Source organism: Halichoerus grypus, chromosome 7 (assembly GCF_964656455.1).
Source record: "Halichoerus grypus chromosome 7, mHalGry1.hap1.1, whole genome shotgun sequence".
Lineage (NCBI taxonomy): Eukaryota > Metazoa > Chordata > Mammalia > Carnivora > Phocidae > Halichoerus > Halichoerus grypus.
This window is the reverse complement of record NC_135718.1, coordinates 51,109,456-51,132,204: the sequence shown is the minus strand read 5'-3', so window position 1 is coordinate 51,132,204 and position 22,749 is coordinate 51,109,456. Positions and strand designations below refer to the sequence as shown.

At 43.3% G+C, this 22,749-nt stretch overlaps 1 protein-coding gene across 6 annotated transcripts in view; it reads left to right on the top strand.

Annotated features, from left to right (window-relative positions):
• The first annotated feature begins 8,912 nt into the window (after nucleotides 1-8,912).
• Nucleotides 8,913-22,749, top strand: part of KAT6B (lysine acetyltransferase 6B) — a 179,749-nt gene continuing 165,912 nt past the window's right edge. The window contains exons 1-2 of one of the 6 annotated variants that reach the window (XM_036095279.2): nucleotides 8,913-8,935; nucleotides 19,945-20,014. The gene's annotated coding sequence lies outside the window, so the exon portion shown is untranslated. Of the gene's footprint in view, nucleotides 8,936-9,137; nucleotides 9,250-10,038; nucleotides 10,367-19,944; nucleotides 20,015-22,749 lie in introns of those variants that run through there. The other 5 variants (XM_036095278.2, XM_036095277.2, XM_036095280.2 and 2 more) reach the window with 5 other exon arrangements.

Below are 22,749 nucleotides of genomic sequence, written 5' to 3'. Positions count from 1 at the left end.
CGGCCGAGTAACCAGAAGCGGGGAGGGCGAGCAGGAGGCCTCTATCAAAGCCCGCTTCTCACTGCGAGTTTTGTGCGCCTGACAGCGGCCCTTGAGCAAGGGGAATTCTTTCGGAAAGGGTCTCATTCACACGCTGCCAAGACATCCGCGACCTGTTCCTGAATTCACACAAAAATTAAAAGCAAAACAACAGCCCGGCTAATTTAGCAACTTGGCGAGATGCAGCTGGTGCTCTTTCGCGCGCGGACACGGCCCGGCCTTCCGGCCCCCGCCCCCGGCCCGGGCGCGTGTCGCCGGGGTGACTCCGTACCCTGCGGCTCCAGGCCGGACTGTGACAGCTGAGTGACTTAGCGGGCACCGTGCGATGCGGAACGACAGGGGCGCAGAGCATCGCCCGGCGGCGGCGGGGGAGGGCCCGGCGGGCACCGGCCCTGCGCTGCGAAGGCCCTGCTCCCGCCGGCTGCCTGGGGGAAGCGGTAGTGTCTTCGCCCCTTCGTCTCTCTCCCTGTAAAAGGATTCTTGGAGCAATGAAGTGAGAGGCTTTTGCAAGCCCCAAAGTGGTTATTACAGCGTCCTTAACAGCCTGGAAATGGTTGGGCCTCAGGCTTCTTCAAGGCCTGGCCTGGGACGGTTCTTTCCTCCGTAGCTGCCCCGGCACCTTCTCTTTCTCTTTTCCGACACGTGCCGCGACGCCTTCCTTCCGCCCCAGACACCGCGTTGCCCTCCCTGGCGGCCCTCCTCCGTTCGTTCCGATCATCGGTGGCGCCCGTCTCCTGTCTGGCCAGGGGCCTCGGGCCTGCGTGCCTGGGTGAGGGCGTCGGTTCTCAGGGCTGCTCCTGGCCCACGGGCGCCGCCCGGGCAGTACGGGAGGGCGGGTTGCTCAGGGCCTCTCCACGCTCGCGATCAGCCCCACACACCCCGCAGCGGCGGCCCCAGAGGGTAATGTTGAGCCAGGTGGGAATTCTGACCTCTTTCCAGCTGCTCAACACCTCGGGGCCACAGTTTCCTTGTCTGTAAAATGGGAGATAATAGCAGTATTTAAAAAGAAATGTGATGATCAAATGAGCCTATTCGCGGAAATGACTTAGCACTGTAAGTACTGCCTAAGTGCTAACTATTATTAACAATATAGTTACACCGAGCACCCTAAAGCTATGTTCCGCAAACGTGCTCTCTCAGTCCACTTCAGCATCCCGAGTTCCCACACTGTTTTTTATCTTTAGAGGTTTTGTGTGGAGCCACAGAATTATACAACCCAAGGACCAACAGGCGTCCCGCTACTCTAATTAGCAGGAATAGAATGTGCTTCTCCTAGCCATGTTGCACATCAGCTCCTAGGTCGTTCCTCATTTCTTGGAGCTCCAGGACTAGGCTGAGGAGATGCAAGGAGGCTACAGAATGGACTGGGGCAGAATTTCTCTCTCAGAAGCAGCCCCTGTCATCCCAAGGAATGTCCATATTTCAAAAAAGCTCAACTTATACAGTGGTGAGAAAGTTAATTATTTGGAAGCCAACGTAGTCACACTGAAGCACTAAGGTTATTCTGACCTGCTTTTCTCCCCTGTTGGGGCAAAACGGTAGATTCTCGCCTGAGAATGGACACTCCTGCTTCAGGCTTTCCCAGCTTTTATTCACATGGAGAAGCAAATCCACTTTTTAATTCTTTCCATCTCATCAGTAGTTTTGCTGAAGTACTATGGGGAAGTTCCAACATAACTTGATAGAGCTGACGTATTCATCACAACTCTGGCCAGTGGGCTGTCAAGTGGGGTACTTGGAGGAAAGGATAATTGTGGGAAGGGAAGTGCTCTTACCTCAGTGACAGCCACTGAGATTTAAGACAGGTATTTGTAAAGTATTGTATTTTAGGGAATATATTAATTTAGCTTATGCAACACTATTGCCTACTGTAGTAGACAAACTTCAACATCTCTTTGGACTCACACAACCATGTTTATTTCTCCTATTACATGTCAAAGCAAGTGGTGGGGTGTGTGTAGGAGAAGGTTAGGAAGAATCTGCTCCTTTCAATCACTTAAGGGTCCAGGCTAATTGTGGCTCTGCCAACTTGTAGCTCCTCCTCTGGGACACATGGCTTGTGAGATGCTTCGGAAGGGAAAGAGAGGAATGGAGAATGACCACCCTGGTTCCTTAACTCTCTTGACCCAGAAGTCATGCATGCCACTTCTGCTCATTAGCCATTGGCTGAAACTAGCCACAGGGTTCTAACCTAATTGGAAGGAAGGCTAGGAAATGTAGGGGAGCACAGGGAATATTTGGTGAACATTAACCTCTCTGCCAGAGATTGAGATACTACAAACAACAAATAAACTGAACTTATGAGTTGTTATTTCAGGTTATCTGTTACGATTCAGGAAACAAAATCAGGAGTCATTATAGACTGTTTACTGAAGGTTATCACTCAATGTGTGGCATTACAATTGAAAGAAAACAGAAGATCTCCATCTCAGCTATTAGATATGTATGTCATCAGCCACTGAAGAGCCACATGGAGTGGATTAATAGGCCACAAACTCTAGAGGGGGCAGTTAAAACCTTTGTGGGAATGGAGAGGAGCTCCATAAAGTATGGAACTCTTGGTCTTAGTCAGATGGGACTGGCTCCAGTCTATGTATATACATACATAGCAAAAAAAAAAAAAAAATAGCAAATGTAGTATATAATAAATAAAACACACCCATTGGTCAAATGCTAAAATGTTAAATGTTTAAAGATACTCCTCAACAAACGTACATAAAAAGTGGTTTTTGATTTGGTAATAGGAAGTACTGTTTTACAGTGGTTAGGAAATGTATCTATCCAAACTTCATATATTTCCTGAATGCTTATGATGTGTAAAACACTGCATAAGAAATCTTTAAGCTTATGAGGTTTACAGTCTAATTTATGAATTTTAGAACAGATTCCTTACCTCTATTTTAATTTTACTCAATATCATTTATTATTACCATGTGCGAGGAAAATTGGAGAATATAAACCAACCCCAGGTCCAACCCTGAAGGAATTTCTGGCGAGGTTGTTATGATCAAGCTCAACCGTGTTCTCCCACAAGCAGTTTGTTGCTAATACCAGGAAAGGCAGCAGGCTGGTCAAATGGTTCACCAGACTGATCCCCTTGGCCTTGTTTGGGATGTTTTAGGTTTGCTAACTTGAATGATGGGAGGTTGAGTGCATTGAACACCTAATAGCTGGAAAGACTATGTCAGGATCTCTGTCTGTAATGCCATTGAAAAATTGGTATTTTTCCAGACATGGAATAATAAGAACCCTCTGATAGGCTCAACATTCTAGTAAGTTCTTGTAAGTTACTTTTTACTTCTCTAGTTTCCTTAGCTGAAAATTTTATCTCAACCTCCACTAACAATCAAATCTTGACTGAGGTAAAAACTTAGAAGAAAATGTCCCAAAATAATTATCTTTCAGTGTAAGGACCTACAACTAATGTTTCTCCTTATTTTCCTTCTCTTGCGTTATTATCCATGCTTTCTATGACAAGTATGTATAAAAAGTTTACAATTAAAAATGCAGTAGGAAAAAAAGTTATTCAGAAGTTTCATTCTTTCATCAATTCTTTAGGCACTTTACGTACAAGAATAATGACCTTTTAGGAATCACAGGGTAAATTAATAATAAATTAATAAGGGCAGAGATTTGTACTTTACTATTTAAGTTGTAGGATTTGGAGCCTTGGTTAAGACCATTTTACATATATGATGTAAAATAACCCCCTTGATTTAATCTCTTCATTGTCACAAATATTTCTTGAGCATCTACGATGAACCAGGCATTGTGTTAAGCTCTGCGGATATGCTGCCCACATGGGGCATGCTATCCCAGAAAACCCAAGTTTTAAGACAATACTACTCAGTGATTTGCCAAGAACACACATTAGTTGGTGGCAGAGATGGGTAAAAATCTGGTGTCCTACTTTTAACTTGATGCTCTCTTCCATATTCTCTTGCAACTGGCCCTCTGAGCTGTGTATTTTCTTCCTGTATTGAAGATAGAATAAGGGAAAACCACCTTTGATTAGTTGAGCACATTGCATAAGGCATATTGGAGAAAATTGTTAGTGGTTAGATTCTCAACATGATGTATAGTTTCTTAACCCCTGGAAAAGTATAGCTTAGTGATTTCTAAATGTACTCAGGTCAGCTAGCCAGACTTGAGATACGATTTCACTGTCTGCATTGAAACGGGGGAAAAAAGAGGAAGAAAAATTCTACATGTTGATGTAAAGTTGCCTACTTTCATTTCATGGAGGTGGGGGGCTATCCTTTATTCAGAGAGTATGTTTTTCTTATTATTTTGGGAGCTAAAATGCCCTTTCTTCTATGAGATGATGCAGATAGTAGATGGCAGTTAGTTCTTTTTAAAAAATGCCCTTATTATCAAAATGAAAAGTTGGCAACTCTGTCAGTTTCCCCCAAATTTCAAGATCCAAACAACTGGGAATCATTAAATTAACCATTGGGGTAGTTCAAATTTTCTTAGGGATAACCTGGTGCTAAAAATTGAATCTTTATTAAGACTCATGATTAGTAAGAGGCCACCACACCTTTGAGTCTCAACAAAAATGAAAAGATCCCTGAGAACTCTGCCCTCTCTAAAGTTAGCAACATTTAGCTAATTTTGAGCTTTTACCATCCTCCTTTCTTCTTCAGTTTCTCACTTAATTTGAGGCATCCTGCTGGTTTATACAAATGTTTTTTTACTCTGATGGCACAGGGTGCTTTAAAAAAAAAAAAACCTGAGGGGCACCTGGCTGGCTTGGCTCAGTAGAGCATGTGACTCTTGATCTCCAACAGGAGTTCAAGAGCCAGGTTGGGTGTGGAGTCTATGTAAAACAACAGCCAACCCCCCCCCCCAAAAAAAAAAAACCCCAAAACAAAAACAACCCTGATGAATGGGCCACACCCCCAGGTATTTTTATTTAAGTGGCCTCGGGTGGGACTTAGGCACTAGGCTGGTTGAAAAACTCCTCAGGTGATTCTAACATGCAGGCAGGCCTGGGAACCACAGGTATGTACTCATCGTGTTTCTTTATTAAGCAGCTTCTATGTGTCAGGTACTAGGGCATTTACACAGATGATCAAGCTGGTCTATGCAGTAGAAAAGCTAATGCGGCAAACAGAAGGGCAAAATGTGACAAGAGAGTGTGGTAAGCACTTTCATTTATTCTGTAATTCAACAAATAATAACAGTGCCCTTAACAAGTGCCAGGGCTGGAGTAAAGGTATGCTCAAAGTTCTCCGGGCTACCTGCAAAGACCAGGAAAACTTCATAGAAGAGGCAGCAGCCAAGCAGTGATTTGGAGGACTCCTTCTTCAAGGTCTTCATCAGATAATGTAGGGAGGCAGGGCCGCAGAGGGAACTGTGTGTGCTGTGCACAGAAGAGTGTGTTGGGCTGGGAGAAGCTAGAGATGAGTAATCGGTTGTGTGCAGATGTACATAGCCTTAGAGGTAGATTAATGAAGGAGTGTAGACTTGATCCAGAATGCATTTTAAAGACATTAATGATTTTTAAGTGGGAACACACAAATGGGATGTAGGTACAGAATACTGGTATTTAGGATAATATGGGCTGTTCATACAAAGCCATAGATTAAAATTGCTAGCCTATTAAAAATGGATGATTTGACCCATCAAGGACCCCTCTGTCCTTGACTGATGTAACTAGACCTTGTGACCCTGTGGGGACACCGTTTCTGGTCAATGAAAAGAGAGGATTTCATGTGGCAGTGGAAAGTGGGGTGCAGACCAATGCTTTTTAAATGACTAACTGAAATAAGTAGATTCATCATGCACTGAGGTCTGGACAAATCAGTTCGGGTTCCCTGCTTGCTGCCTCCTTACCTAATTTCCTCCAGAAGGACTTGTTAGTACGTCTGTAGAAGTGATACCTCTTATCAGGCGGTTTGTCTGACTTGCCTCAGAGCAAGTAAACAAACCCAACAGATCAAACCCTCCAGGTTCGCTTCAGCTCCCGAAGTTCCTCTGCATTCTTTTTTATCCTTCCTTAGAACTCAAGGACAAATAGGTCAGACCCCGGAATCATCCCAGTACTAGGGATGAACTTAACCTGGTTAAGACATTCACAGAATAAATATTCCTTCCCAGCTGGGGAAGAAGAGGATTCAGCCTAGCTAGTGGTTCTCAAATTCAGTGATCATAAGCTTCAAGTCAAGTCATGGGCTAAAAATGTGGAGTTGGGAGCCGTACTTGACACCTACTGAATCAGAATCTCTGGGGTAGGCCGAGGAAACTGTGTTTTAGGCACTCATTCCCAGATCATTCTGATGCCAGCGATCTATGGACCTCACTGAGCGGTATGAATGTCCTTGTCAGTAATTGTGGCCAGTAATTCTGCCAGGTGGCTACTGGCAGCTGTTTTGGGGGAGGGAGGAGGACTGGTTAAATGAGCCCCTGGATTCATAATCCTCCAGCACAGTTAGCTTGCAAATTTTGCAGGATGCTTGGTTTTCAGTTCAAGTTATTTCTAGGTTACCTTCTTAATTGAGCTGTTTAGCTCAGCAGAGGACGTGAGATACCACAGATAAGAGAAAGGTTTAGGAGTAAGCATTAAGTTTCTCTGGCTGTGTCTCTGTTGTCCTTTCCAGTTCCACTTAACTGAAGAGCGAGGATTTCTCAAAGGACAAGTAACCTCCGAGGGAAATATCAAGGGGAAAGCAACACATTCCCTTTCCTTGCCATGGCCGTTAGAGAGCTATGTTTGTTAAGAAAAGAATATCAAAAAACACATCAAGATGTTGGGTAAAGATATTTCTTTCTTCTGTGTTTGCCAGCTCCTGGGGTTACAGGAGCACAAGTTTAGGCAAATAAGGACCATTTCTCTCTAAAGGTGGCTCTTAAGGTGTCTCACTGGAAATCGATGTGGCTAACTCATTAGTGATAGCAAGTGTTAGATGCTCATAAATCTCCCACAATTCATTGGCTGAAGACCTCTTAAATGTGGACTTTTTGGCTTTTAATGTCTTTGGTTGCTTCTTTAGCATACCTCAGTTTGAGTGTACAGATTTGGGGTTTTGAAACTTGTTTTTAATTAAGACGTGGTTTATTTTTATTACTTGAGATAAAATGCAGTCTGGGGGACTCAAATCTAAGTTACAAAATAAAGTGCATCTGGGCAGACCATAGGGGGGAAAAATAGAACATAAAGGCTAATGTGTCTGCCAGGATTCTTAAGTTTATTTAGTAACTTCTTGGGAGAAGAAAAACCCCAGCACCTGCATTTTTTAAAGAGCCTACCTTATAAATGTCCAACTCTTTGAAATACCTAAATGAACTAGGCTGAATTATGAACTAATGGCTTGTAAAAATTCACCTTGAGCCAGCTACTGAAGATAACTAAATAAGAGATAGAGACTGAGGAAACCCAACCCGCTGTTTGTTTGTTTTATCAGTAATGTAGCTCAAAAGTAGCCAAGCCGGGGGTGGATGGGGGAACTTTCCCTGTGTTTTATTTCCCTGAGCTGAGCCTGCGAATGCCAAGATTTAATCTAAAGAGGTTTGTGTTTTAAAAACTAACAACCAAGTAATAAAACACCTATAAAAGGGGTTTATAATGGAACCGGTGACAGTTTTGAGTGTAGTATTACAACTCTTCTGCTCCCCTCTCCCTTTTTCTATCCTTTCATCCAACTCTGTGCCCTTTGTCTTAGCTCCTTTCTCACCTTGTTGCCAAGAAGCATGTAAGTAGGGGCAGCTCACACCCCAAAGGAGCAGACATCTTTACAAAGTGAAGTGTGTATTGTGCTCTGCATTTGTTGACAGGGTTGTGCTGCTTGTTTTGTCTGAGATAAGTTGCGCTAACAAAGTACCTACCTAGTTGGCACAGTGGTTTTGAAGGGGGAATTGAAGATGCTGCTGCAGTGTCAGCGGCACGAGGATGCTGGAGGCGACCAGGGCAGGAAGCCGGGGGCCTCTCCCTAGCACTTTGCCTCACCCTGCCAGGGCCCAAGATCTCCCTGATTCCAGGGACAGACTTCAGTCAACAGGTGGTTTTCCACCCAGGCCACCAAGCCTGGAACTTGGTTCTTTTACAAAGCCATAGTTCTCCCCCTCCCGAAGAAATGGCGCCTCAGAAGGGAAACTTCGAACTCCAACTCTGTAGGAGCCATTTCTCGAGCCTACTTTTCCTATTTTCTGAAGTCTCCCCTGCCAGCAACCCATCCATCCTCGGGAAGAGCAAGGGACGCTCTTTTTAGTCTGGAGGGCGCTGGGAGGCATGTGGGCAGCGTCAGAGTGGCCTCGCCTGGGCGGCCAGAGGAGCCCCAGCCTCCCTCATGTGGGCCTCAGGAACTCGGGGGGCCCAGGGGAAGCCTGGAAAACCGAACTTCGCCATCAGCCTTCCTTAGAGCTCTGGCTAGAGGAGAGGGGGGAAGGGCCCCCCAGCGGTCTTTCCCCCACTCCCCCCGCCCCCAGCACCTCTGCCACCCGGCTGCACCGCCCAAGAAAGCACTCAGAACGCATTTCTGAGCTCTCCAGCTCATCGCAGGCCGGGAGAGGGCATCTTGAGGGGGCAGTTTTCCCCCTCCTGCCCGCGTCTGACATCCCCACTCCCACCCAAGGATGCTGCCGCCGTGCCCTGTCCGCGGTCGCTGAATGTCACTGCTCCCTCTTCCTCCTGATCAGGGTAGACACAGCTCCCGAGGCATCTCCTACCCCCAAACTGCCGCGATCACCCGAGGGTGTAAGGCCCGGGTGGAGGACGAAGTTTGGGGCCCACAGCGGCGGGGGGGGGGCGCGTTGGCGAGGACCGCACCTCTCAGTCCCAGCCCTGGCGGGCACACTCCCCGCCCCAAACGGCCCAGGCTTCCCCATCCTCCCGCGGACACCGGCATCCCCGCCCTCCCCCGAGGGCGGCAAGCGGAGCCCCCCAGGGCGGAGGCAGGTACCCCCGGGGCGGGGACTGGGGCGGGCGGGGTCCAGGCTGCGCCCCCGGCCGGGCCGGGCGGGCTAGCTGGCGGCGCGGGGGGAGCGGGGCTGGGCGGCGCTGCCTCGGGCTCTGTGCGCTGCAGCCCGGAGCCGAGGAGGAGGAGGCGGAGGAGGAGAAGGAGGCGGCGGCGGTGGGTCCCGGGCGGGGGGAGCGCGGCGCTGCGGACCCGGGCGGCTGGCAAAGGACGAGGCGGAGGCTGAGGAAGGCAGCGGGGAGACCCGGGCTGCAGCAACAAAGGGCAGCAAGCGATTGGCCGGGCTGCAGGCGAGGTTAGCCGGGGACCGGGGTGGCTGGAGGCAGCGGCGAACGGTGCACGTGCTTGCAGACACGGGCGAGTGTGGAGCCGGGGGGTGCACGCCCGGCGGGTAGGGGGCTTGCTCCCCTTCGGCATGGGATGGCGAGGAGGCTGCAGCGACATCGTTCTGCCTGCACCCGGCCTGGGGCTTGCAGGGTAGGGGGGTGTGGGGGGTAAGGATGCGAGCCAGGGGGCGGGCGAGTAGTCGCCCGGGACGGGACGGGAGAGGGTGGAGGAGGGGGCGGGATGGAACGCTCCGGGCGGCGCGCCCGTCCGCGCGCTCCACCGCGGGAGCTGGCGACTGAGAACCTCGAATTTTAACTTCGCGTGCCCGCCCGCGCGCGCCCGCCCGCGCCCGCCCGCGCCCACCCCTAAATCCTGCGGCCGCCGCCAGCGATCAGCTCTCACACAAACTTTAGCTGCGGGCTAGGGGATTTGGGGTTGAGTGGGGGAGGGGAGAGGGAAAAGACCCTCTGATTGGCGTTGTGTGCAGCCAATAAGGCCAAGCGCTTCTCCTGCGAGTAGACCCAATCCATTTCTAGAGGTAGAGGGGGCGGGTAGGTGGAAGTAGAGGTGGCGCGGTGTCTGGGAGAGAGAAAAAGGCATGGACCAATAGGTGCCCAGAAGAGGCGGGCTCCGCGGTCTGTTGATTGGTACTGGCAGTGGACCCACCCCCGGGGTGGTTCCGGAGGGGGGGATGATGGGTCGAGGGGTGTGTCTATGCGGAGGCGAGATGACCGGCAGGAACCTGCCCCAATGGGCTGCAGAGTGGCTAGTGTGTGGGTGACGGACAGACCCGCAGGCCAACGGGTGGCCTTAAGTCTCTGTGGTCTCGTCCAATGGAGCAGCGCCGGGGCGGGGCCGCGGCTCGGGTTTAATGAGACTCCATTGGGCTGTAATCAGTGTCATGTCGGATTCATGTCAACGACAACAACAGGGGGACACAAAATGGCGGCGGCTTAGCTCCTACCCCTGGCGGCGGCGGCAGCGGTGGCGGAGGCGACGGCACCTCCTCCAGGCGGCAGCCGCGGCTTCTTTCTCAGGCAGCGGCAGCGCCCCCGGCAGGCGCGGTGGCGGTGGCGCGCGGCCAGGTCTGTCACCCACCCCGCGCATTCCCAGGGGGAGGAGACTGGGCGGGAGGGGGGCGGAAGGTGGGGGGATCGGGGGCTTGTGACGCCCCTCCCACAGGCCTCTGCGCGAGGGTCACCGCGGGGCCGCTCGGGGTCAGGCTGCCCCTGAGCGTGACGGTAGGGGGCGGGGGAAAAGGGAGGAGGGACAGGCCCCGCCCCTCAGCAGGGCCTCCAGGGCAAGGGGCGGGGCTCGATGGTGGAGGGGGCGGGGCGATACCGGGGTGGGGGCGGGGCTCGGGTGGTTGGAAGGCGGGGGTTTGGAGGGGTTTTCTGAGTGGGAGTGACCTGGTAGGAACGGTGGGGGGCCAGTGAATGTCTAGAAAGACTGAGGGGGTGGGTGCGAGAGGAAACGGGAGGTGTGAAAGCAGGTGCAAAGTGAGGGTAGGGAGAGGTGCAACATTGGAGATGTGGAAGGGGAACTGAGGGGTATGTGAGGGTAGGTGAAATGATGCAGAAAGGTGGGATTGCAGTTATGTGGGACAGTAAGAATAGGTTTGGGTGTGGTGGATATGGAGTGGTATTGAGAGCAGTGCAGAGTAGATATTGGATTGGGGGAAGTATTGGGGGATTGTGAGGAGCAAGTACAGTTGCTGTGGTGGGAAGCAGGTATCTGTAAATTGGCATTGGAATTATAAAGGAAGTCTGGGGTCTATGAAACATTAAAACATGGAAGAATGACATGGATATGCTTGGGAGATTCTTGAATGATGATAAGACAGCAGAGCAGAACTTGCATAATATCTGTAGCAGAAGATCTTACGGGGATTGAGAAAAGGTGGCGGGTGTGGAAAAAAAAAATGGGTGGGGCTGGGCAGTGAGTCTGGGTGATTTGGTTGACTGCACCAGGAGTGGGGATAGGGCAAAGAAAGGTGTTACTTTGGAAGACCAGGTTGTTGACAGGCTGGATTTCTTGGGTGAAACTTGAGCTGGAGTCTGAAGGTCTGGTGTCTGGTCAGGGTGTCTGTCTCAGGGAAGCTCCAGTATTACCTTGGGAAAGGACATAGTGTCTTTTTGAATTTGTAAGTACTTTGGTATGGGTAGAGTGCAGGAAGTTGTGGGAGACAAGGGGCAAAGGAAGAGGAGGGGCTAGATTACAAATGGTTTCCTGTGCCCCATGAAGGAGTTTTAAGCCATGCAATTGGGAGAAGGTATTGGGATGTGATAAACAGAGTATTGGACAGAGGTTGTGAGACAATAGTGATAAAGAATTACAGATGTGGAAAATAAGAAAAGAGAACCAACGAACCTAGTATCAAGTATGTTCGGGGTGGTGGTAGGAAGAAATTCAAGGTAGAGTATATAAAGACTCGTCTGTATATGGACAGGAGATGAAAGTAGCACATGGGAATTAATTATGTTGGGATAGTGTTCTGTGGTGCTCCAAAAAAGTTATTATTTTGGTATAATTGTGAGTGAAGTACATTCTTCTGTCTTACTTGTATATCTTAGATTTTCAGGGATAGCCCTGAAATAAAACACTCCATTCATTCCATTCTTACCCATAAATTCTTCACATATGTATCAAAATGAATTGGGGCAATCTTATGTTTTTAAGAAGAATAGGAAAATAGTGCATGTTTCAGTAAAGGATAAGATTTTTACCTGAGAACCTCTACTTAGGGTTGAAGGTTGGGAGGTGAAATGATGACTTAAAAAAAAGAGAGAAGATAGAGGAAGGTGGTAACATTAAAGGAGGAATTTAGGGGAATGACTGGTTGGGGGTGACAACATGATCAGTAGAAGTTTTACCTACCAACCATACCTGGGCCTCTGAGTAGAGTGGGTGTTCCGTCATTGCTGTTATGCCAAATGTTATCTCATGCGCTTCTTGTGAAGATAAGATTGAAACTGCTTTACATGTAAGGCATAATGTGAATAAAAGGTAAAATAGGGTGAGTGTGGAAAGGTAGCTGAGGAATTTAATAAGTAATTTTAATGTACTTCAAAAAACTTTATGGATTTTTACTTACTGGTTAACCAACTGGTCTGGCTTTATTAAATGCCAGGATTCCTAACAGGTGACTTTTCAGTCTCTTAGATCGTTTTCTACAAAATACCTTCAGTTTTCCACATGCATATACTTGCTTGTATTTGTATAAAGTAGGCAGAAAGAAAATTGTTTTATGAAAGTTAGGGATGTGTGAGCTATAGTGATCAGTCTTTGCTTGCAGAATGGTAATATTGCATGGATGGGAGAAGTGTGATGAAGGGATATTTTTCTTCCCTTAAAATGTTTTAATTTGCGTTTCCAAAGCACCTTTAATAAAGCACCTTTTTGTAAGACTCACAATCTTGCACAAAAATTTTTTTTTTTAAACATCCATTCTACTGTTGGATATTTGAGTTGTTTCCAGTTTGGGGAAATTGTGAAAAGAGCTGCTATGAGTGTTCCTGTACTCGTCATCTGGTTACACAAATGCATATGTTTCTCTAAGGTGTACACCTAGGAATGGAATTGCTAGTTCATGGGCAGGGTGACCATTTATGCTAGCTTAGTTGTCACAGTGTAATTATTAATAGAATACCTTTAATTCTCAAAAGTGTCTGGATGATTTGTATGGTCGCTCTAGTCATGAGGTATGCTTGTCTTCAACTTGACTAGGTACTAGTCAAACTGTTTTCCAAAGTGTTGTACCAGACCACACTTCCTTCTGTGATATGAGAATTCCCATTGCTTCTTGTCCTCTTCAAATCTCAGATTTGCTAGCTTTTCAAATTAGCCAATCTGGTAAACTTTGCATTTAACTGGTTAGTAATCAGGTTGAATAGCTTTTCATATATTTATTGGCTATTTGAATTTCCTCATTTGTAAAATTCCTGTTCAAGTCTGCCCCTTATTTATTTGTTTTTTTAAATTGGCCTTGTGTCTTTTATTGGTATTTCTCAAAGTTCTTTATTTACTCTAGATACAGATCCTTTGTCATGTGTCTGTGTTGCAAATGCCTACTTCCATTCTGTGGCTTGCTTTTTCACTTACTTTACGGTGTCTTTTAATGAACAGAAGTTCTTAATTTTAATGGAGTCAAATTTATTGGTCTTTTCTTTATGGTTAGTGCTTTTTGTGTCTTGTTTTAAGACTCTTTTCCTACCCTCAGGTCAAGAAGATATTCTCCTGTGCGGTATTATCTTCTAAAAGCTTTATTGACCTTAAAAGATGTATGATTATGAGTAAAATACACTGTTCTTGACCCTATCCTTGCCATTACAAATCTATTTTTGCTTTTGTTCACTTTCTTCTGTGTGCTGTCTTGAATTTTTACTTGTCTGCAACTATAGCTAAGGGCCAGGTGCTGACTTCCCCTGTCTCTTAGGAGAAAATGGTCATATAGACAGAAGTTCAACCAGATTAGATTTTACAGGTCTCCAGCTGACTGTATTGCCCTTTTTCCTTTTATGAGCTAGCATTTTATTGTGTTCCTGCTATGTGTCTGCCACCATCCTTGGTTCTTTCATATTTGTTATCTCAATTATTCCTCTTAACAGTTCTGCCAAACAGGGATGTATAATCTGTTTCACAGAGGACAAAACTGAGACTTAGATTGATTAACATGTCCAGTATCCCACAACTTAGGTAGCTGGCAAAGTGGGGACTTGATCCCTGAACTCTCCTAGGTATGTCCCATCACAGCACACCTCCTTGTTGAATAAGATTCCAGACCCCTATTTGATAATATCCAGAACCAATGAGAATAACTTTCTTATAATGTAACATGTCCTCATTAAAGCACACAGAGGGGTGCCCGGTGGCTCAGTCGGTTAAGCGTCTGACTTCTGCTCAGGTCATGATCTCAGGGTCCTGGGATCGAGCCTCAGAGTCACTGAGGCTCCCTGGAGAGTCTGCTTCTCCCTCTGACCTCCCCCCTACCACTGTTCGTGGTCTGTCTCACATGAAATCTTTAAAAAAATAAATAAATAAAGCACACATAGAGATAGTTACTTTGAAACTCAATAAAACTATTGATCTGTGTATATTAAAGTAAGTAGAGTAGTTAGTGGGCCTTAGTCATCTTGGGATAGGCGATAGAGGTCCTATAAACCCTTGAAATTGTATGCAAATGACTGTATGTACATGTGTTCATTTTTAAAAATAGATCTATAGTTTTCTTGAGGTTCTCAGAGGGGAACCCTAATTGGTTTTCAGGCTATACAAGATATCCTGTTTGAAGACATTTTTAATAAAGCTAATGCAGAATTCTTATGATCTGTATTTTCAAAATAATCTTTTAAATACTCATGTCAGATTTTTTTTCTCAATACATTGTTCTCAGTCTTTGTCATTAAACCTGGTTAAAGCTAATTTATAATCAGGAAGAAATCTAGGGTTGAATAGGAATTTTTAAATGCCAAAAAAAGACATTCTAAATTTAGTTGATTATTTCTTAAGTGAGAGTGCTTAGTTATAATAATATCATTACCAATCAGTGTACCCTGGCTCCAAAGGCCTGATGTCTTCAAATGACTTTTCATCTTGTCTCTAAAATCCTCTGTTTTACAAGGGATCATATTTCCTGTGAGGTTCCTAATAGTGTGATTAAAGTTTAGAGACTGAAACTATTGAGCACTGAAATGTAGGGATGACTATGCAAACCTAATTCTTGGGCTTCACCAGGAGATTTGGGGCATGTCTCTACTAATTTGTGATGATGATGTTGAAACTAATCTTTGCTAGGGATTATGGAAGCCATAATAGTTTATTGATGGTTCAGTTATTGTTTGTTGAAGCAGCTTTACACAATTATAGTTTAATGACATAACAAGGATATTGTCAACTAGGAGAGCATGACATGAAAAATTAAACTTCCAATTAATATAATATGTATTAGTTGAAATGATAATTTTCATGGTGATTTAGCCTCTTAAAAATCCTTGGAAAACATTATTAGCTTGTGAATTGAAAACTCTCGATGTTAATGAGTAGTGAGAAAGAATTTAGTATTATTCCCCAAAAAATGGGGAATTAAATACTCAATTCAATTAACATTTATTGAGTGCCTACTCTGGGCTTGCTGCTGAGTTAGGCTCATAAATATAAGTTGAACAAGATTGATACTGGGAGAGATGAAGTCCTGGTTGCTTTTGTTTGTTCAGTCATCCTTCCCTTCAACTTATATTGGATGGATACTATTGCCGGAGTGATTCAGACATTCAACAAATTTGTGCGTGTGTGTGGGTGCACTTCACTATGCCGTATTGTGTCACTACTCCTGCATTGGCTTCCTATTACTTCATCTGTCATGTTCACACGCCTCAGCCTGGTTTTTGTTACATCCAACTTTCTTACTTCTATTCAGCACGTAACTGGCTCAAGGCATGCACGTGGACTTGGTGTCCCTTTTTTTAGGCAGTTCATTCTTAGCTCCTGTGCCCTCTGCTAGATTCCCTTCATTCATTCACTGATGCGTTCATCTAGCAAATAGGCACGGCACCCCTCTTCTGTTCAAGTAGTGGTCCTGGGGAATCTAAGGGCATACAAAGGTGAAATCAAACATGAATCCTGCTCTTAAGAATTTCACAGTTCTAGTAAGGGAGATGAGGTCAGGACACAAATGAGCATAATACAAAGTGGGAAATGAATGCTAAAATATTAAGATAGCTAAAAGCTTCCTGTTAGACAAAGAGATGTAGGGCTTCTGAGAAGGTGTTGGTTTTTACTGGACCATGAAGGATTTGTATTTTCATTTCATTTGGGTGAAGAAACTGAGCAGTTGTCCAAGTTCTACCTTGTCTTTCAAGGTCCAATTTACATCCCATCCACTCAAGGGGTGTTGTGCCCACTCAGCAAGGTAAAGTCACAGTGGTTTCCAGACTTTTACCCTTCTGTAGTCAGAGGAACCCTTTCTGTGAAGTGAATCTTCAGGAGAAGCCTATTATGAATGGGAGTGTTAAAATGGAGCTCCTTTGTTGGGTGCAAGGAGTTATGTAACCCTAGTGTTTAACCCACAGGGGCATCTGGAGGTGATACCTGAGGCACTTTCTCACAAGAGATCCAAGGAGTCTAATTTGGAAAGCCAGTGGAGACACAGGAAAGAGTTTAGTTTTAGCATCTAAAGTAAAAATCATTCATGACTTAGTGATCTGAAGCGTTGACCAAGTCATGTCTCAGTTTTCTTTTTGCAAAATTGGGCAACAGTGCTACCTTACAGAGTTGTTTTAAGGTTTACTGATAATCTGTGTACGTGTACTGATAATCTATGTAAAGTGCCTGACCCACAGTAGGTGTCAGAAAATGGTTAGTATTATAGTTTAGTGCTTTCTTCTTTTTTTTTTAATGACTTACTGAGGTGAAATTTACATAACATAAATTTAACCATTTAAAGTGAACAAATTCAGTGACATTTAGTACATTCCCAGTGTTGTGTGACCACCACCTCTATCTAGTTCCAAACCTTTTCATCAAACTAAAATAAAATCCCTTACCTATTAAGCAGTTTCTCTTCATCTCTCCACTCCCCAGGCCCCACCAATCTATGTTCTATGTATGAATTAATCTATTTTGGATGTTTCATATAAATTGAATTATACCATATGTGACTTTTTGTGTCTGGCTTCTTTTGCAACATGTTTTTAAGGTTCGTCCACACTGTAGCATGTGTCAGTATTTCATTTCTTTTTATGACTGAATAATATTCCACTGCACGGATATACCATCTTTTGTTAATCCATTCACCTGTTTGTTTTTAACTTTTTACTTTATTGCTTTAAAAAATTTTTATTTTACTTAAATTCAGTTAATTAACATAGTGTTATTAGTTTCAGTGTATTATAGTGTATTATTATTAGTATTAATATGCTAACATTAGTGTATTGTTAGTTTCCAGTAGAGTTCAGTGATTCATCAGTTGCATACAATACCCAGTATTCATTCCATTGTGTGCCCTCCTTAATGCCCATCACCCAGTTTCCATTCAACTATTGATGGACATTTGGTCTACGTCCACTTTCTGGCTATTGCGAATAGTGCTGTTATGAACGTGTGTGTGTGTGTGTACTTATTTGAGTAACTGTTTTCAGTTCATCAGGGTATATACCTAGATGTTGAATTGTGGGGTCTTATGGTAATTTCCTATTTAGCTTTTTGAAGAACTACCAAACAGTGCTTTGTTGTTTCTGAATTGCTTCTTATGCCTCTAGTACCTACCATAGGGCTGCATACAGGGAATATCTTCCTAAATTTTGTTGGTGGTTCTTTGATTAATATTTGTATCCTTTTCTTCCAATCCACATATTTGGGGCCTTGAGCATTAATTTTCAGGGAAATAGATATATCCAGGACTTGAAAGTTAACAAATGGGATGATGTTTGGTGTTGTCAGATAGCAGATACTTGTTAACTGTGGACACTATTTTGAGCAAGTGTGCAAATAGCCTGTGCTGAGTAGTTATACAAGAAAAAAAGTTAAGGTCTCTTCCCTTAAGCACTGTATGTTCTGTTTCAGAAGATACTGTTAAGATTTGTGGATCTTCACTCAGTTACATAATAGGCTGTGAAAAAATCCAGGAGCATATAAAAGTGAGAAAACTAAAAATAACTGTTAGCAAGTAAAACCTGGGATGACAAAAGAGTAAACTCTATTGTTAATCTTTATTTTTTTTAACCACTGTTTTTGGCTCATCTATGATATGACTCGAGTGTTATGACATTGATTTTGAAACAACACACAGCTTTAGTGAAAGCGTTGAGGAGGTTTCACATAATATTTATAATCCAGGGTATTTTGACTCCTCTTATGCTGATGTGAATATTTCTGAATAGTGTTGATATTTATATAATACTAATGAAGCCAAAAGCTCGTGTTGGACTAAGCATTTCTCTAGATCTGTTTAGAATAGTTTGTAATGAATGATGTAAATACATCCATACAACCATATAATTTACTGATACTATTTTGTAGTTAAAAATAAAGTGATTCAAAACCTTAGAAAATAGAATAATTTAATTTGATGTCGCATGAGTCCCCAGAATTAATTTGGAATGATTCACTCTCTTTTTGATAGCCTTTTAGTCCAACTTTCATTTTATAGAAAAAAAATGAAAAGAGAATAATGATTTTTAGGGTTGTACGTCTGATGGAATGTCCTATCTACATGTAAAACAAATCCTAGTGCTCTGAGAAAGAGAAGTGGTGTGGCTAATTCCAAATCAGGGGGAAAAAAGCATTTCTATTTGGCTTTTGAATGAATTAATGCATTTTTTTTCCTGTAGATTTGCCTTTCTAGTTAGATACTGCTTAGACTAAAATTAAATTGGCTTTCAATCTATTCTCTTAGCATATACCAATTTACAGTGGGGCAGTGGGATGTCAGTAACAAACCCACCTAAGATTAAAAAAATTTGCAGTGGATAATATACATGTGTTTAGTTGAGAATTGGCTACAGATAAGCGACTACTGATTTTGTTCCTCTCCTAGCTCTGTGTGTGTGTACGCTTTAACACTGATTCTGGTTGTAGCATAGAGCTGCTGAGTTACATCTGCTTCTGCCTAATTAACTCTGTTGGTTGGTGTCAGATGAGAGCTAATTTTGAGATTAAATTGAGGAGTGGGGTGTGTGTGTCTGTGGCTGGGGGAGGGGAAAAGGAGGATCTAAGGTTGCTTGGTTGTTCTGTATAAGATCAAAATGCAGTTATTCACAATGTTGTTTTAAATTTATTTTTTGCCTTTGAAGTGAAAATGATCACTATGGTCCTGAAGTGACTCTTGTGGAAACTGGTACATCCTTCTCTTAGGTGTAGTTATTGGCCATATCTTGATTATCCAGTCAGTACATAGATGCCAGGGACCTTTGGGACAAATAGTGAATGTTTCCTGGAAAGTTAGTAACTGAGCTTCAAACAGCATTTGACTTTTTTGTTTTCAGACAAAATGTTATACCTGCCTGGCTATTTGAGTAATACCAAGATTTTTTTTTCCCGCGATAAGATTCTTTCTTAGACTCTATCACAGCCTGTTTTTTTTTGTTTTTGTTTTTGTTTTGGAGTAGGCTCCACACCCAGTGTGGGACTTGAACTCAAAACCTTGAGATCAAGAGTCGGACGCTTAACTGACTGAACTACCCAGGTGCCCCTATCACAACCTGGGTTTTAAAATTTGGGAAACACATCTGGTCTTAAAGTTAAGAGCAGAATTTTTTTCTTTTTTTCAAAGATTTTATTTTATTTATTTGAGAGACAGAGTACAAGAGGGGGTAGGGTCAAAGGGAGAAGCAGACTCCCTGCCGAGCAGGGAGCCCAATGCGGAACTCGATCCCGGAGCGGGATCATGACCTGAGCTGAAGGCAGTCGCTTAACTGGCTGAGCCACCCAGGCGCCCCCAAATTTTTTTCTTTAAGCACTGCTTTGGGGCTTCATTTCCTGTCCTGAATTCCATGTTCTTAAATACCCGTAAGTGGTAGGAAAGAGTTAATATAGCACCAAAAGTAAAGTGCTAATAAGCTCATTGCAGTTGTTTGTATTGGATAGTTGTGAAGATCCATAGATGGTTCCTGAAGTTGAAGGATGTCTTTATGCCCAAATTAACATTTACTTTTTTTTCCTTTGGCAGATTTGCTTGAAGATTTGGACAATCTTCTTTTTTGTCATGGACTGTTAATACATTTGGAGTTCCAGTTCTGGTATTTTCCCTTATTTTATTATATTTTAAGATACAAAATGTCAGTCTTAAAGAAATGTGTTGTTAATGGATATGAACGATTCTGTTGATTGTAAAGATTGTGGTAATAGCTTGTAATGAAAGTATATTTTGAGTATTTATTAGTTTTTGTTTTAAGGTATGTTCATTTACTTGTGTAACCAAAATGCCTGAGACCACCTTTGCAATATTGTATACTTTTCTGTGACCTCTCTTCCTGCTTCCTGTAGTTGTATTTTGTACAATCAAATTAAACTAGTTGATTCATCCTGGGTAAATGATGAAAGATGAAAAAATTATTTGGACATAGTGAAATGTCTTCTAATGAAATTTGCCCCAAACTGTTTTACTTTGAAAAGATGTGTCCTATTCTAAACTTAATAACACAATGATTCCCATGTTCTATCTCGAAAGTAGTTGCATTATGAAAGCCAGTGATTTCATTCCTAAACACACCATATTCCAAGTCTAACATTTTTTTCAGTGATTTATATAATGACACAAAGGGGAGTGTTTATTAGATTTGTAGATGACATAGATGACAGAATCGAGATTCAAAATGATCTAACGGGTTGGAAGATAGACTCAAACCACCAACAAAATGAACTTGAACTGTAATAAATTTTAAATCCCAGCATTTATATTTGCACAAGGAGGGGAATGGAAAATCTCAGTTTGACAGCATTTTTGTAGATCTGGGATTTTTAGTTGGACTGCATGCATAGCATGAGTCAGTTGTGTGGCAAGGCTGTTAAGAAAGTTCATGTAACCTTGGATTACATTTATACTTGGATAATGCCTGGACTGCCAGATTTTAAGATGGGCATTAGCCAAACTAGTGAGCAACCAAAAGAAGGAAGTGCTTGGAAACCATGTGATGTGGAAGTGTTAAGGAACTGGAATATGAGTGGTCTAAAGTAGGGCGGGAGGTAGAGTGGAGTTCAATTTTAGTGGTTTTCAAAAGATTCTTGTTTTCAAATACTTGAAGGCCTGTCATATTAAAGAATTAGTAAGAATTCCTTGGGATTGTTTTAGGGAAGCCAAGACTAAAGGGTAGAAGTTACGGGAAGACAGATATTGGCTCTTGTGAGCAAAGAATATATTATTAGAGTTAGAGCTGTCCAACAGTGGAGTGAACTGCCTCAAAAAGTGATAAATTCTCTGTCACTGGAAGTATTTTAAGACTTGATGACCCATCTCTTGGGGTTATTGAACAAGGGATCTTTTACTGGATAACTAGAGATTAGATGGGATGACCTCTCCAGTCCCTTTAGCCCCAAGTTTCTGAATCCGAGGGGAAAAAAATGGAGTGAACCTACAGTTTACTGACTGCAAAGAGGACAGTCCTTTTTAAATTGCCTCTTTCAAGCTGACTGAGCAAGTATAGTTCAATGGCCCAGTTTTTCAGCAACAGAGCAAATATTATGTTTTTCATTATATCTGGCTAAAGTTTTGAGGAAAGATGTTATTATTCCCTTGTAGGTACAATAAATAAATAACCAGAAATAAATTTAATTTTTTTATGAGGTATTTTTCAAAGTGACAGACATTGCATTAATGGGAAGTGATGATAGCTACTGTATGTTGACTATTAGATATCATATTCACGTAATTCTCTTTTAACACTCCTGTGAGGGTTATACTGTTATTTCCCCACGGGTAAGGTGACTGAAACTTAACTCATTTACCCAGGGTGTCTCTGCTAGATGTTGGTAGAGCTAGTTTTCATACCATTAGTCTGATTTCAGAGGCAGGTGTGGCTCAGGTGAGGATAGCACTGGACTTGGATTTTTTAGAATAATGGCATTTGAGCCTTAAGTTTACAATAGACTGTTACTTTGAGTGAGTTCCATCTTCCCCTGAACCTCAGTTTACCCATAGAGTTGTCTTGCAGATTAAATGACAAATTACATGTGAGCCTACTCTGTAAACTTGAAACTATAAAAAGAGTTCAGATGTGGATATTATCAGTGGAAGGCAAGATTAGAGCCCAGATCTGACCAAACTCCCAGGCCAGGGCACTTTCTCCTAGTGTTCTTTGCAGATACACTCAATAGAGATTGGAGATGTAGGGTGGTTTTGGTGTACACCAGGAGGCTTTCAGAGAGCAGTACAACTGTTTACCTGGAATCGGATTTGTATGAACCTTCCTTGTATTGAGCAGGTATTAAGATACCTAGAATGGTATATTATTTAAAAGGTGAAGGGTTGTATTACCATATTAGTTTCAGTTTTCTAACCTGTGGATTAGAGAGTGTCACAGACCTTTTGCAAAGGGATGGGAGGATATGATTCTGTAGAAGTGGCTAGTTGGGAAATTTTCTTACGTGTGAGACTTGGGAAATACAATATCTAGCTGAAATAGAAGAATCAGGATTATTGCCGCCTTTTTTTTTTTTTTTCAAGTTTAAGATTTCTTGAAGTAAAGTTAATGTACAGTTGACCCTTGAACAACATGGGTTTGAACTGCATGGGTCCACTTACACGTGGTTTTTTGTTTTGTTTTTGTTTTTTTTTTGTTAAATACAGTGCTGTAAATATATTTTCTTAATAACATTTTCTTTTCTCAAGCTTTATTGTAAAAATACAGTATAAAATACATATAACATACAAAACGTGTTAATCAACTGTTTATGTTGTGTAAGGCTTCCAGTTAACAGTAGGCTATATGTAGTTAAGTTTTTGGGGAGTCAAAAGGTATACATAGATTTTTGACAA